Genomic DNA, 17,664 nt, shown 5'->3' with positions numbered 1-17,664 from the left:
CTTTTTGTTTTCATTGAGCTTTTCCTTAAGATTTTGGTCAAACTGATGTGTTCTTATATTGGTAGTTATTGAACAATACTATCATAATTTAACTAAAATTGAATGAAAATGATAACTGGGATATGACATAACACAGAGTCTTAGTAAGGATTTTTAAGAAAACGTTTTTTTGTTCCCTTTTGTTTCTTTTCTTTCCCCTGTGACTGAAAGACTTTTTGATACTACAGATATTTAGCCCTTTTCTTATTTAGAAAAAAAAAGTAAGCTCGTTGCCAGTGCTCATGTAATTTTACATAAGCATGCTCTTTGAAACTAAAGCAAATTTGATTTTTAATGTGAAAATAAAATATTAAAACTATTTTTGGAGCTATTTCTAAACAGAACTAATATCAGAATCATCTATTTCAGAAAAATCAGATTCATCCAATGGATCTTCAGCCAACAACTGTTCGAGAATGATGTTACCATCATGTGTCGGAATGCCACCTTTTCTATGATTTTCACATTTTCAGCAATCAAGAATCAAGAACTACATTTTCCAAATGGAAATACCACTACTGAACACAAAATGTTATAAATAGAAGGTTGTCTCTTGTTCCCAAAGTCGATATACTAGAATGATGTGAAATTAATAAAAGCAAGATATTTTGTGGCAAAGTTACCTTGAGGTAAAAGCTGCAGTCAGAAGCACCGCTGGCGAATATTCTGAGGGCAAATGGGAAAAGGGTTAAAGAGTGAGGCAGATTATATTTGTATCTTCTCAGGAGCATCATTTGAAAAAGAAAATAATTCCCAGTTTGTCTTGATGCTCATGCATCAAAAGATAATCTTATATATCTTTAAAATTATCTTGAAGTATGCTTCAAATACATTAATTATTCTTGAACATTTTTTAAAGAGTTAATATTGACTATGTTTTTTTAAACAGTAGCATATAGACACAGAAAAATCAATTAGCTCCACCAGGATTCACGTTCTAAAGTCCCTGACCTGTGTTTATACAGATAGTGAGTTACTCTATGAGACCTGGGTTGAGATTCTCTCTCTCTCTCTCTCTCCTCTCTCTCTAATACACACACAAACACACTACAAGAAGAGAAGCTAACAGAGGCACGGATATACATGGGGCAAGAAAATATCTTACTACAAAGCCTACTAAATAAACTATAAGATCTGATGGCAAATAAAGACCTAAGCAGGCAAGGGGGTAGAATCAGGGTTGGGGTAGTGCCTAATGGAAGTAATTTAAAACAAAGAAATATAAACACAATAAAAGATTAGAAAATAAAACAGAGTAGAAATTAGCAAGTGTTTAAGGAATGAGGCTTACTGTCCAATTTTAGTATAGTAGTATTTATTTCCTTTATCCTCTGATTAAATGTTTGTTTTTTTCTTCGTGTATTTGAGTGGCTCTGAGCAAAAAGTGTTAGACTGTCAGGTAAATTATTCTGAATTTGGTAGGATTTTATTCTAAATGTGAACTGATGTAAATGTACAATGAAAAGCTATTAGACTATGAGCAAATTAATTAGTGGCATATCTGAGTGTATCATGGACCATAATAAAAGTTTGTTTAAACTGAAGTTCCCTTATTTTATTATAGACATTACTATCTACTGGTGTGGTAATGTAGATATACACTTATATTAAGTATGCAGGCTTATTTTTCTAGCTTGAACCCTGCATTAGTAATGTTTTTTCATTGAATTAATGTACTTATCAAGGTATAAACACTTAAGAAGAAACAATTTTGATGAAACTGTAAAGAGGATACTAACAAATGAGTCATAACTAGTTATTCTTCATCAATGTCTCATGTTCCTTCTATAGACTTGTAATTATGAGTTATGCATACAATTATACATGTCATAAATATTCTTACAGTATACTTATTTTGACAAAACCAAACATATTATATTTAGCATAAATAGATAAACAGGAGAATAAAAGCAGTTCACTTAGGAGGAAGAATATATACTAACAAACAAATTTTAAAAACTGTAATAAGCTACTCCTGATATTCAGATTGCATACCATTAAAGGATCAGACAAATTGTTTCATTGCAATGAAAATGGCATAGTATTAAATATCACTGCAGGAAAGTGAGCATTTGTTTGAATGTGCTAATATTTTGTAACATATTATTTAATATTTGAAAAAATAACCATTTTGTTTTAGATTAATCTACCTTAAGTTTTTCCATTACAAGGTCCAATCTTAATGTGCTTAGAGGCTTGAAGTATTAAAAAGAACTACAGATACTCTTTTGAACACTTTTCCTATAATTATACAACTTCCTATTCTTATAATTTCCCTACAGTTAACAAATAATACATGATTTACCAAGAGTAAAATCATCACTCAATTCCTATGAACTTCACTGAAAATAATCTTAGCTAAGTGATAGCAGATGGCAACTCAGTATTGATTTTCTTTCTCAGTAATGATTTTCTACTCAGTATTGATTTTCTTTTTCTAGGTGGCCTGGACCTCACCCAGTCCCTAAAGACCACAGGCACTGCAGTATCTCTGGGTTCTGAGATCACTTGAAATATAATGCACTGGGTAGAAATTTGGGGAACATCATATAGCGATCCCATTCTATGCAAATGATTTGTTATTCATGCAAGACAAGTTTAGGCAGCAACCTTTTTGAAACATGGGAAGTAGTTTCAAATTATTTTTAGTCACATAATGAAAGACCTCATATCAGTTTATTTAATACGTGGTCAATTACCATTAACTTATGTAAAACTTTCATCTGGAGACACTTCCCTTAAAATTAGATGACTATTACATTCACTTATGCCTCATGGGCCACTCTAAGCATTGCAAGGTGTACTGAATTCTTCTGAAAAGGAGACAATTGTTAGATATCATTTTCTATGTTGCACAAAATGCTAATCTAATAAGCTTATCTGTAAAATAAAAAGTCAGGGGAGGGGTTTAGGACGGCTGATTAGAGCCATCTCCTACTCTCCTTCTCCACTAAGGAGAATCACAATAGTGAGTAGCTCCACCAGGATCCACGTTCTAAAGTCCCTGACCTGTGTTTAGATCATCCAAGAGAGAACACTGGAATTCAACAGAACACCAAAACTGACAGGAGCACCTAAAGCAAGGAAAGAGAAGAATGCCACACAGTATGCTCAGTCGGAATTGGCTGGGAGCGGGGAAAAGATTCCCCAATGCAGGGAAAGGATAAGTGAGAGAGCCTCTGCAGCCCACATTCATGCACTGGACTTCTCCAATCTTAGCCCCGGGAAAGCTCTTCCACCCCTCATGGACCCCAAAACTAATAACAGGGAGCTACCTAGAAAATGTGTGAAAGCATTCATCCAGAGAGAGGTCACACTGGGTCCCACAAACCAAGGTCCTAAACAGTGGCAGCATGGTGCCATTTTGACAGCCCAATTCATATTGAACTGTGTACTGCACTGCAACCCGGACTGAGGCAGGAGACAAAGGTAGCAATCCTGCCCTGACCCTGCTCCAAAGAGGGGTGGCTGCACATTCTCACATTCCTTGAGAACAATTTCCATGGTATGTAACCTTCATTGCTGTGAACTGCTATTGGTTAAGGGACAAGTGTAGCTCATACCCCTCAAGCTGCCTGCCTACTGCTAATCCCAGGAAAAGCAACCCTGCTCTCTCCAGTAGCAGGGCCACAGTGTACCCATTGCTGCATCTACCTGAGCATTTCATCAGTGGCCTGGGGCTCAACAAGTCCCTACAGACCACAACCAGTGTCCATATGCACCACCAGGAGGCTTGACAGCACAGCCTGGCCACCAGTACCAAAGCTTATCGGGGTCCTGGGGGTTGCCTGAGTTGCCCGACCAGTGGCAACTGAGCACTCCTCCCAGGGTCTGAAATCAAGTCCACTCAATGTGCTGCTACCACCACAGCTAGCGCTCACCTGTACATCACACCTGCATGTCTAGGAACTAATCCATCCAAACCATTTCAGTCACCGCCAACACCAGAGTGGACCACTTGGGTTCCAGAGGGTTGTCTCACTACTGCTACTGCCATTGTCCATGCCATGCCCAATGCCCAGGGGCTTGAGAACTTACCCACCCTCCTGGCCCACTACTGCCACTCCCAGCTTTCAAACAAGCCTCCTGGAGGCATAAGAATTGGCCTGCCTAGACCAGCAAACAGCAGTGTCAGCATACACTACCCTAAGGACCAAGGACAGGCATGCTCAGTCCACCACTGGCACCACTGGGGCCTGAAGCCTGGCCTACCTGGCATACCAGTCACTAGCAAAACACTACCATAGCCTCCAGCAAAAACCACACCCTAAGCCACCAAGGAAATCACAGATATTATTGGCACTGTTTTCAGCCAAATAATTCATACAGAGACTACAATACTGCGTACACCCAGAATCAAAGCCAAAGTGCCCTACTCAACAAACACCCTAAATATATCTTCAGGAAAATGTCATTCCCTATGAAAGCAAATTCAAAACACTGGAAGAAGCTACTGTTATAACAGATGTGCAAATATCAATGAAAGGACACAAGAATGCAAGGAAATATGACATTTCTAAAATAACACAACAATTTTCCAGCAATAGATCTTAATCAAAAAGATACTTTGGAAATCCCAGATAAATAACTCAAAATATTGACATTAAAAAGGCTAAGTGCAATAGAAGAGAATTATGAAAAAAATACAAATAATTCAAAAAATAATTCAGGATATGAATAAAAATTTACCAAAGTGATAGATATTAAAAAGAAAAAAATAAGGAATTAAGGAATTCACTGAAAGAAATACAAAATATATTCAAAAATTTCTGCAATAAACTAGATCAGGCAGAATAAGGAATCTCAGAACTTGAAGACAGAGCCTTTGAAATAAGCTAGTCAAACAAAAATAAAGAAAAAATAATTTAAAGTAATGAACAAAGCTTTTGTGAATTATGGGATACTTCTGGTGACCAAATTTTCAAATGATTAGTGACCAAGTTTTCAAATTATTAGTTTTTCAGAAGGTGAAAAGAAAAATGAAAGATTTCAAAAAACTATTTATCAAAATAATAAAACTTCTAAAGTCTAGTAAGAGACTTAGACATCAAAATACAGGAGGTACAGGGATTTTCAAACAGATACAATGCAAAAGGTCTTCCTCATAGCATATTATAGTCAAACTGCCTAAAGTGAAAGAAAAATTTATAAACGGCAAGAGAAAAGTGTCTAGTTTTCCATAAAGGAACCCCCATCAAACTAATATTGTATTTCTCAGCAGACACCTTACAGTACAGGAGAGAATGGAATAATATATTCAAAGTGTGAAAGAAAGAAAAACCTGCTACACCCACCAAAATTATCCTTCGTAAATGAGAGGAGAAATAATATCTTCCCCAGACAAGCAAAAGCTGAGGAAATTCATCACCACTGGATCAGCCCTACAAGAAATGTCCTACAAGAAATGCTGAAGAAAGTCCTAAACCTGTAAGTTAAAGGGCAACATTCAACATGAAAAAAAGTATAAGTCTTACTGGTAAAGCAAAGACACAAATGAAGAAGAGAAAGGACTCAAATGGTACCACTACAGAACACCACCAAACCACAATGACAAACAATAAGAAAAAAGAAAGAAATGATACACAAAACAACCAGAAAAACAATAATATGACAGGAACAAAATCTTAAATACCAATAATAACCTTGAATGAGAACAGATTAAATTACCCACTTAAATTACCTAGAAAGACTAAATAAATAAGCAAACACAATCTAACTATATGCTGCCCACCAGAAATGTACTGGACATAAAGACACATAGACTGAAAGTAAAGGGATGACAAAGATATCCCATGTAAACAGACACCAATAGCAAGAAGAAATAGCCAGACCTATATCAGATAAAACTAACTTCAAGCCAAAAACAGTGAAAAAAAATGAAGATCATTATATAAGGGTAAAGGGATCAATCCAGAAAAAAATGACGTAATGATTCTAAATATAAGTGCACCAGACACTGGAACACCAATATTCATAAAACAAATAACTAGATGTGAAGAGAGATATATACCTCATTACAGTAATAGTGAGGGACTTGAACACTCCATTCTCAATATTACACAGATCATATAGACAGATAATCAACAAAGAAATACTCAATTTAAACTGGACCTTAGACCAAATGTACCTAACAGACATTTACACAAAATTTTACACAACAGCAAAACTCATATCCCTTTCTCATGGATCATAGGAACTAATAACATTAAAATGACCACAGTGCCTTAAATAAGCTACAGATTCAATGCAACTTCTATCAAAATTCCAATGTCATTTTTCACAGAAATAGAAGGAATCCTAAAACTTGAATGGAAACAAAAATGGCAAGAATAGTCAAAGCAATCCTGAGCAAAGTGAACAAAATTGAAAGCATCACACTACATGACTTTATAATATATTTCAAAGCTATGATAACCAAAACAGCTTAAAATTGGTATAAAATAGACCCATTGACCAATGGAATAGAATAGAGAACACAAATAAATCTACATTTTTATATCGAACTGATCTTCAACAAGCCATCAAGAACATACCTTGGGGAACATATATCCTCTTCAACAAGTGATGCCAGGAAAATTGGATATTTTCCAATGTTGAATTTCACATCCATTGGAAAGAAATCTTCAAAAACACAAGCAAAATAAAGATATTGTGAAACAAACAAGTGAAAGAAGTTGTCACCAATACACTTAACATAAAATAAATGTTCACTGAAGCACTTGAGACAGAAATAAAATTATCCCAGATAAAAAAATATGAAAAAGAATAAAGGACAAATAAAAGGATAATTATGTGCATAAATGTTAAATCTTAGCAAAAAAAGTGAGTTTATAATACATGTAGAATTAAAATACATGATAAAATTAATAGAAAATGGTTGAGGGACTAAAGTAAATTAATAGGGTAAAAGATTCTAGCATTATCTGGAAAATAGTAGGAGACATTTATATATGTGTGTGTGTGTGTGTGTGTGTGTGTGTGTCAAGGGTATATCTTAAATTAAACTGTAATAAGCAATGGAAATTTTGTTGTACTATAGTAACCATTAAAAGAAGCAAGTACACCTATAATACATTAATTAAAAGAAAAAATGATAATGTTATTGGGAGTCATTCAAAAAAAAGATCAAAACAAAACTGGGAAATACAATGGAAAATAAATAGTAATATGGTGGTATAAAATATATAAGTAATTGTATTAAATGTATTAATTTCTCCAATTAAAAACATAATATTGGCAGATAAAAGCAATTATATGCTGGTTATAAAATTTAAAAACAGATAAATAGAAGAATTAATAATATGCCATGCAAATACTAACTGAAAGAAATCTGATGTAAATATTGTAATATTAAACAAAGAATACAGAAAGCATCCTAGAGATAACAAAGGTTATTTCAAAAATGATAAAACAGTTAATTCACTAGAGAAATATAAAAGTTCAAATTTATATATCCCAAAAAACATGTATTTGAATATTATAAATAAAAATTAACAGTACTAAAAGGAAAAACAGTTATATCCACTGTTGCATTGTAATATTTGAGCACGCCTTTCACAATAACCAATAGAATAAGGAGATTATAAATTAGTCAGATTATGAGCAATCTGAAAAATAATTAACTAACTGAAATGTACATATATATGAGAAACAAAATCCCTCACAAACATTAGCAAATCATGTCAAATGATTTATTACAGAAGTGCAAGGTAAGTTTAATATTTGAAAAAACAATCAATATAATTAACCACAAAAATAATCATATGATAATTCTAGGTGTATGCATAAAATTCATTTGACAAAATTAAGTAATCAGTCAACACTTTTTTTAAAAATCTCATTTAGTTAGGCACAGAAGAGAAAGAACCTCCTTAATTAGAAAATGGACATTCCTCCCCCCCCAAAAAAGCATAATAATAATAAAATATTGAATTTTAGAATATATAAAATATATATGTAGAATAATAATAAAATAAGTGAACTAAAAATGTTCCCCATTTCTGTTGAGCATTGCACTTGAGCTACTAGCCAATGCACTTTAGTTGGAAAAAAGGTATTGAGATTGAAGATTATAATGAAATTTGTCACTATTCTCAAATGATATGATTGAGTACATAGATGATCCACAAGATCCTACAAAAAAAGTATTGAAAATGATGTTTGGGTATTTGGCAATTTCAATGGATCCAAGACCATTGCACAAAATCCAAATGCATTGCAAGAAACTAGCAATAAAGAAATGAAAAAATAAAAATCTAATTTATAATACTATTAAAAAATATAACTACCTAGGAATAAATGTAAAATTTAAAAGAAGTTGTGCAAGGACTCTATAATAAAACTGACAAAATATTACTAATGGAGATAGTCTTTTTTTTTTTTGAGATGGAGTTTCACTCTGTTGCCCAGGCTGGAGTGCAATGACTCGATCTCAGCTCACCGAAACCTCTGCCTCCCAGTTTCAAGCAATTCTCCTGCCTCAGCCTCCCAAGTAGCTGGGATTACAGGCATGTGCCACCATGCTTGGCTATTTTTTTGCATTTTTAGTAGAGTCGGGATTTCCCCATGTTGGTCAGGCTGGTCTCGAACTCCCAACCTCAGGTGATATGACCACCTCAGCCTCCCAGTGTTGGGATTATAGGCATGAGCCACAATGCCTGGCCAATAGTCTGATATAAATATTGTGAAATGAAAGATTCAATATTTTACTTAAGTGAAATATTCCCAAATTGATTTATCAATTTGGTACAATTTAAATGAAAACCCCAGCTTTCATTTTAAATTGATAAGCTGTTTCTCATATGCACATATGAATGCAATATTTCAAAAATATTCAGATTATATTGCAGAAAACAATAAGCCTGGAGAATTTACACTATGAACTTTCAAGATTTACTATGAAGAAAGGGTAATAAAGGCAGTTTGATGTTGGTGCAATGGCAACAAATAAGATAATAGAAAGGAGAGTTCATAAACTAACCCATACACATCTTTTTAAAATCAAAGACTTCACAGCAATTTACTATGAAAAAATAAATTGCACTCAGTAAATTAGGTATCTATACAGAAGAAAAGAAATATTGATCACATTAATTGGAGATTGATAATATGAATGCTGAAAGAATAAAGTTCTTTCAAGAATATCTTAACTTGGGATAAGGAAAAAATTCTTAATCAGTACATTAAAACTAACAACCATAAAATTTATACATTGCTAAATGTGACTATTAAAAGTAAGAATATCTATCATAAGACATCATTAAGAAAATAAACAGAGGGTAAGCAATGAAGTGAGAGATTTTTCAAAATACCTATATTTGACAAAGGTCTCATATCTTGAGGAAAATGAAGTACTTCTATAAATAAATAAGAAAAAGGAAAACTCTAATATTGAAAAATGGGTAAAGAATTGAAGAGATAAATTGACAAAACAGATAATCAAAATAAATGATAAACATTCAAAAAAATGACTTTTTAAATCAATCATTGTACCTGTGAGATCTATCCATACTATTGCACACATAGCTTTTTTCTTAACTAATTACTATGGTAATATTCCATTCTAGTAATATATCACATTTTATAGACAATATAAAAAGGGAAATATTCCTCACTTTTTATGAGGCCAGCATAGCCTGATACCCAAATAGGAAATTAATAAAAATAATAATAGAAATATTATAGACCTATATCTCTTAATAATATAGATATAAAAATCCTCATTACTCATGAAAACGCAAATTATAACTAAAATGGTGTACCACTGCATATATACCAGAGTGGAAAAAAAGATCAACAATGGCAACACTTAGTAAGGATTTTGAAAAACTAGAAATTACCAATATTGCTGATGGAAGTGTAAAATTGCACAATTGCTAAATAAATGTTAGTGCCTGCTTTAGTTAATCATAAGGCTATTCTACAAAACAACAGTTCCATGAAGTATATATTCAAAATAAATTAGAATTGATGTTTATCATACCACCATGGACAAAGATGTTAATATCAGCTTTATACATAATGGTAAAAGTAAGAAGCAAGCCAATATCCAGCAACAGTAGAGTTAGGTAAATTAAATGTGGTATATTACTAGAATGGAATATTACCGTAGTAGTTAAAAATAGCTATACATGCAAAATGATGAATAGACCTCACAAATACAGTGTTTAGTTAAAAATAAAATAAAAATAAAAAAGTCAGAGGCAAGAGTACCCAGCATGTAATTGTGTCTACATGAAATTTCAAAACAAAAAAGCTTATTTATGGTGATAGAAATCAAACAGTGGAAAAAAGGAGCTTTCTAGGGTGGGGGTTGAGAATGGTCAATATTATAATCTATATTGTGATGTGAGTGCTTATACATACACATGTATATAGTGCTTATACACATATATATGGACTTTTAACATACATACATTTACATGCATATATATGTGCATGCATATATGTGTATAAGCAGTCAGATGATGATATAGATTATTTCCAACACCCATCCTAGAAGGCTCCACATACATACATATGTGTGTGTGTGTGTGTGTGTGTATTATATATACACCTACTCTAGAAGGCTCTACATATACATATTAATAGCTGTATATATACACACATGTATACATATACACAAACATCTATACATATATGCATACACGTGTATATATCTACACATATTTTATATGTATATATATGTGTATGCATTATATATACACATCTATGTATAGATGTGTATATACATCTACACAATTTACTTAAAATATATATAATTATACTTTAAAAACAAATGAAACTATATGAGACTATTATGAACAATTTTACACAGTATTTTTGTAAATCTGGATGAAATAGACAAACTCCTTAGAAAATGCCATTAATTAAAATTGATATGAGAAGAACTAGAAAATTTTCACCACTTTAGATTAATTAAATAAATTTAATTTGTTGTGATAAACCTTTTTAGAAAATACTCTGTGCCAGAGAGCTTTGCTGGTAAATGCTTCCAACTACTTAAGGAAGAAAAAAACTCCATTTACATACCCAAATTTTCTGAAACAATCTCAGAAAATAAAAAGGAGTACTTTCTCACTTGTTACAAGGCCAGTGTAGACTGATACACAAATTGGAAATTAATAATAATAGATATAATACAGACCTATAAAAATCTTAAATTAAATAGTAATAAATCCAACCAAGTAATATGTGAAAAGATAATATAGAAAGACCAAGTGTGGATTATCTCAGTAAAGCAAAATTGCTTTAATATTAACAATAAACAATTTCGTGTAACAGACCATATTAACAGAGTAAAGAAAAAAAGGACTTGATTATTTAAATATAGATGCAAACAACCGCATTTAATAAAATCTGACACCAAAAGAACATAACACTGACCAAGAAATTGAAGACAAGGAAAGTCACATTGCCCCATTTTTTTAAAGCAAATTCCAAAACATATAAAACTAATTGGTGGTGTTAGAAGTCATCATGACAGTTATCTTTCTGTCATAAAGAGGAGGCATGACAGAAGCAGTGTTGACATGCCAATGTTATGCTGGTTGTATATCTGGTCATTGGTTATATGAGTATACTAAATTTGTAAGAAATCCTTAATCTTGTGATTTGTGAACTTTTCTGTGTATATTTCAATAAAATCATTTTAAGTAGCTCATAGAGCTAAAGGAAAAGATAAAGGTTTGAGATGGCTCTAGAAAAAAAAGCAGGATAGTGTAGGAATCCCATATTGAAAATAATTCTTATATTGTTGTATATCCTAGCTATAGACTTTGAACCATATTAGGAAGATAAAAGGTGCATACCAATTTGTCAATCGTAAAGTACTACTTATGGGAACATACTCTTACTCCACTGGTAGTATAAAGCGATTGGGGAATTTTTCTAAAATACCTTTCACAGACGTTCAGATGCTTTTCTGTTTTCAAGGTGCCTATGATGTTTCTGGGAATATACAGAAACATTTAAAGTGAATATCACAGGACAATAGAAATAACTGTTTAAAATATTTTACAGTTTATAAAATGTAAAGTTGGGTTTAAAAGAAAACATAATTGTTTTAATAAATTTAAATGAAAGTATAACAAAGCAACATTAAAAACTTCTTTATGTGTAAATGTATGCCATATTACTTTATAAATCAATTCTGATACACATAAAGAGGAAAAATATGTGAGATATTAAGATTTTACATTATTGAGGAAAAAGTAATACTAATCAAATAAAATAACTTTTTTTTATAGTGATGTCGGTCTTGCTGTGTTGACCAGGCTGGACTTCAACTCCTGGTCCTAAGCAGACCTCCCATCTTGGCCTCTCAAAGTGCTGAGATTACAGGCTCAGCCACCATGCCCGGACTCATAAAATAACATTTACCAGTGAAGTCTAATATACAGTGTGATGAGACATATTTGATTATTTATATTTTAGGAGAATGCAATTCATTGTTTATGAGTTTTCTTATTTCAGTTAAAATTCATTGAACATACACTATGCTGTATGTGCTTTTCTAGTTGCTGAGGATGCATAGGCAAATTTAACAGGGATGAATTTCCAACTGTCACACTAACAAGTAAGAATAAAAACATCATGTTCAAAATTTGAGTCTAAAATGATGTCATGCATGTAAATTACACTTGGCTCTACTCCATGCAATTCATTGAGGTTGACGCCAATGAGCCAGATTAACTCTAAGAGAGAACAGATAATTGGAGAATCAACCACTAAATCAGCTGTTTTCAAATTTAAAAGGGCATCAAAATTACCAGGGCTATTGTTCAAACTAGGTTTTCTGGGCCAGCCAGGAATCTACACTTTGTTTGGCTTGATGTGGTTTGGTAAGATTTCAGGTGACTCTATAGTATAGAGTTCTAGGACCACAGTTTAGGAAATACCTATCCAAAGGAAACAGGTACCCAAAGACTGACCAAAAGTTAAGTTCTATTTTCTCTTTTATCCTCTTAAGTTCTAATTTATAAAAAATATAAGTGATTTGAACTCTTGCAGCATTTATTTCTATTTGCACTTGAAAACGCAAAAGGAACAAATAATTTTCTCATGTGATAGAATCATAGGTAATATTATTAAGATATTCTGATAGGTGCAGCATACCACCATGGCATGTGTATAGTTATGTAGCAAACCTGCACATTATGCACATGTACCTCAGAACTTAAAATATAATACAAAATCATAAAAAATAAAATGATATTCTCATAAAATAAAGTGAAGATAAATAAATGGTAGTTTATTTGCCATGGTCATGGTTTTTATTATGATACTTAAAAACAATCTTCATTCACTATCTTAAGAGAAACTAAACACAGATACAGAGAAGACATGTCTGGGAAAAAATGTCATGACCAGTAATGACCTGTCTTAAAATGATTAACATTTAAAATTACTATATTTTAACAAGTTTTCTATATCTCTGAATTCATGGAACCATGACCAATATTTTATGTTTAGAAAACATACTTCCATGAAGTATTTTAACAATTCTAGGCTCGAATCTGATCATAATATTGCTCACTGAATGATCATTCCTTTTGAAACTATTATTATTGTATTATACTTTGTTTTGAGATACATGTGCAGAATGTGCAGGTTTGTTACATAGATATACATGTGCATCCATCCCACTGTCATCTACCTTAGGTATTTCTCCTAACATTATCCCTCCCCAATCCCCCAACCACCTGCTATCCCTCCCCTAACACCCCCCACCCCACAACAGGCCCCCATGTGTGATGTTCCCCTCCCTGTGTCCATGTGTTCTCCTTGTTCAACACCCACCTATGAGTGAGAACATGTGGCGTTTGGTTTTCTGTTCCTGTGTCAGTCTGCCAAGAATGATGGTTTCCTGCTTCATCCACGTCCCTGCAAAGGACATAAACTCATCTTTTTTATGGCTGCATAGTATTCCATGGTGTATAAGTGCCACATTTTCCTTATCCAGTCTATTTTTGATGGTCATTTGGGTTGGTTTCAAGTCTTTGTTATTGTAAAAAGTGCTACAATAAACATACGTGTGCATGTGTCGTTATAATAGAATGTTGTATAATCCTTTGGAAATATACCCAATAATGGGATTGCTGGGTCAAATGGTATTTCTAGTTCTAGATCCTTGAGGAATCGCATGCTGTCTTCAACAATGGTTAAACTAATTTACACTCCCACCAACAGTGCAAAAGCATTCTTATTTCTCCACATCCTCTCCAGCATTTGTTGCCTCCTGATTTTTTAATGATCAGCATTAAAACTGGCATGAGATGGTATCTCGATGTGGTTTTGATTTGCATTTCTCTAATAACCATTGATGATGAGCTTTTTGCTGTAGTTCTCATCTTTTGAATTTTGTGGTTGTTGAGAAGAGAAATAGATTAATCAAGTATGTTGCTACACAATTTTTCTTGCCCTGGTGAGTACATAACTATTTCCTATGTGGATTCTAACTCTTATAACTTAAAGAGTTTATAAAATATGTCTACTTTGTGTCTTATAAATAAAGATCAATATAAAGACCAATGAAAGTATTTTATCCAATCACAGCATCTAAGTATAGCTATATACTTAAGCATTCATATTCTACAATAACTTCTGGCTCCCATTCACAAGAGTGTTTTTTCTCATTTTAATAGTTGTATATGTCATTTTCAAACTCTATATATCATTTTTTTTAATTATAATTATTTTTCAGAAAATATGATTTAAGGAAGCTGTTGAAAGTACAAATGACATAGAAAAGTGAATAATGCTTATAATCAATATATAATATCAAATGAACCTAATAGATAGAAATTATAGAATGGCGCCCACTCAATGCTCAGTTGTGGAATAGGTCAAAAAATGGTTAGGTTAAGCCTTTGTTAAAACTAACATGACACATCTGAAACAATATTTACAATTCACTGTATAGAGTAAGCCACTCCTAGATATCAGAATCTGGAGATATATTTGAGGATGATCAACAGAAACACCTAGAGAACCTCTACATAAGGCTTAAGTGATGTCACATCCTGAAGATACTCTTCATCTACCTCAACATTTTCCAGACTTCCCATTAAGTGCCTTCAATCAATACAGGATCATCTGTATTTCAAAGCAATCACAATTAATACTCAATGAATAAATGAATCCTTCATCAGAGCTGGTGCAATAATTCATAATGATTTCAAATTTATAAAAATTTTAAAAAGGAAAGTGACACTAATGAAATACCATTTTCATTTTCTTAAAATTTCAACTTTTACTTTCGATTCAAGGGGTACATATCCAGGTTTGTTACATAGGTGTATTGTGTGATGCTGAGGTTTGAGGTGGGAATGATCCCATCACCCAGATAGTGGCCATAGTACTCAATAGTTAGTTTTTCAACCCCTGCCCCGCTATCGCTCTCCCCGCTCAAGTAGTTCCCAGTGTCTATTGTTCCCATCTTTATGTCCATGTATACTGAATGTTTAGCTCCCACTTATAAGTGAGGACATGTGGTGCTTGGCTTTCTGTTCCAGTGTTGTTTATTCACTTAAGATAATGGGCTTCATCTGCATCCATGTTGTTGCAAAAGAGATTATTTTGTTCTTTTTTTATGGCTGTGTCATATTTCATTTTGTATATGTACGACAGAAAATGCCACTTTTCAAATGACATAATAGTTTGTGCTTGACATAGATTTTTCTTCTAAGGATTCTGTAATTTAATAGTTGCCTCATATTTGAACAAAAAAAGAAAACAAAACAAAAATTATACCAACTAACTTGTGCAAAATAGAATCATGGACTTGTAAAGAGTTGATGCCAATGGTATGTTAGTTATTTGAATTCATTTCTAACAAAACTTTTCTCAAAACTGAGCCCAAAATGATGGGAAAGATAAAACATCCTTTTAATAAATGAATATAATTAATCTTCTAAGTACACCACATAATAAGATGCCAAAAAACTATTTGGAAATGAATATGATGAGTAACTAATACTACTGTGCTAATATTACTGGAAGTGAATGGAAATATGTGCAATCTTACAAGAATCTTTGGAGCAGATACCATGTTAATAGCCCTTATAAATTAGAGAATACTAAATAGAGTCCCAATATACAAACTCTGGAAAGTGAAAAGAGTGTTCATATGACTATCTGTTAATAGAAATGTGTATAGTAAAATTATCTGATATCATTGAATATAGAGATGTTATAATTCTCATTTATTATGAAGGGATATTCTCCTAAGCATCAATAAAGCCAAATCAAAGAAATTTTATTTACAAAATAAGAAGATTAATTGTTCAAAATATGAGTTTATTGGGCATTTATTGTGCTATGCATTTTATTGAGGGATGCAAAGTAAAATAAAATTCTTGAATGGTGTTTTTAATACAAGAATATATAAATAAATCACTAATGACAATAAAGTGTGATAGAAATATGAGTGTGAAAGTTAGTACTTTACTTATAATTGGCTATAAAGAAATCCTTACAACCCACAGAGTAGAAGAAAATCTTTGCAAGCCATACATTTGATAAGAGGTTAATATCAAAATATATAAGGAACTCAACTTAATAACAAGGAAACAAATAACCAGATCAGAAAATGAGCAAAATACCTGAAGAGACATGTATCATAATAAGACATACAAATGATCCACACATTCATGAAAAATTTTTAATATAAATAAACATTAGGATAATGCAAATTAAGTCCACCATGAGATATAACTTCACACCTGTTAGAATGGCTATAATCAAAACAGGAAAGATAACAAGTATTTCAAAGAACATAGAGAAAAGAGAACACTTGTTCATTGCTGGTGGAAATATAAGTTAGTACAGCCATTATGAATAACAGTCTGGAGGTTCATTAAAGACTAAAACTAGAACTAGAACTATCATATGATTCAGCAATCTCACTATGGGATATATATCTAAAAAATTGAAATCAATAAGTCAAAGAGATATATGCACTCCCATGTTTATTGAAGCACTATTCACAATAGCAAAGATATGGAATCAACCTAAGTGTCTATCAATGGATGAATGGATAAAGAAAATGTGGTGTGTAAACAATGAAATACTATTCAGTCTTAAAAAGAAGGAAGTTCTGTCATTTGCAGCCACATGATGAACTTGGAGGACATTATGTTACATGAAATAAGCCAGGCTCAGAAAAACAAGAATGGCATATCTTATATGTGGAATGTAAAAATGTCAATTCATAGTAGAGTAGAATAGTGGTTACCAGAGGCCAGGGCAGGGGAAAGAGAGGAAATAGAGACATGTTCATTAAAGGGTATAAAGTTTCAGTTAGACAAGAGGAACAAGATTTCGAGATCTATTGCACAGCAGGATGACTATAGTAAAAAATAATTGTGTTTCAGCATAACTGAGTGTAAATTTCCAACATCTCATCACAAAAAAATGAGTGAAGTGTGTTAATCAGCTTAATTTAACCATTCCACATTATATACATATATTAAAACATCACATTGAAACTCACAAATGTATCCAAATATCATTTGCTAATTAAAATAGTATTAAGTAATATGTTAAAACAATTTTAAAAACAGCCCTGGATACCTCGTACCCATTAGGATGGCTACTATCAAAAAAGAAAAATAATATAGAAAA

This window comes from Aotus nancymaae, unplaced genomic scaffold (genome assembly GCF_030222135.1).
Source record: "Aotus nancymaae isolate 86718 unplaced genomic scaffold, 86718_ANA_hifiasm-v0.15.2.pri h1tg000004l, whole genome shotgun sequence".
Taxonomy (NCBI): domain Eukaryota; kingdom Metazoa; phylum Chordata; class Mammalia; order Primates; family Aotidae; genus Aotus; species Aotus nancymaae.
This window is presented reverse-complemented; position numbering follows the sequence as displayed.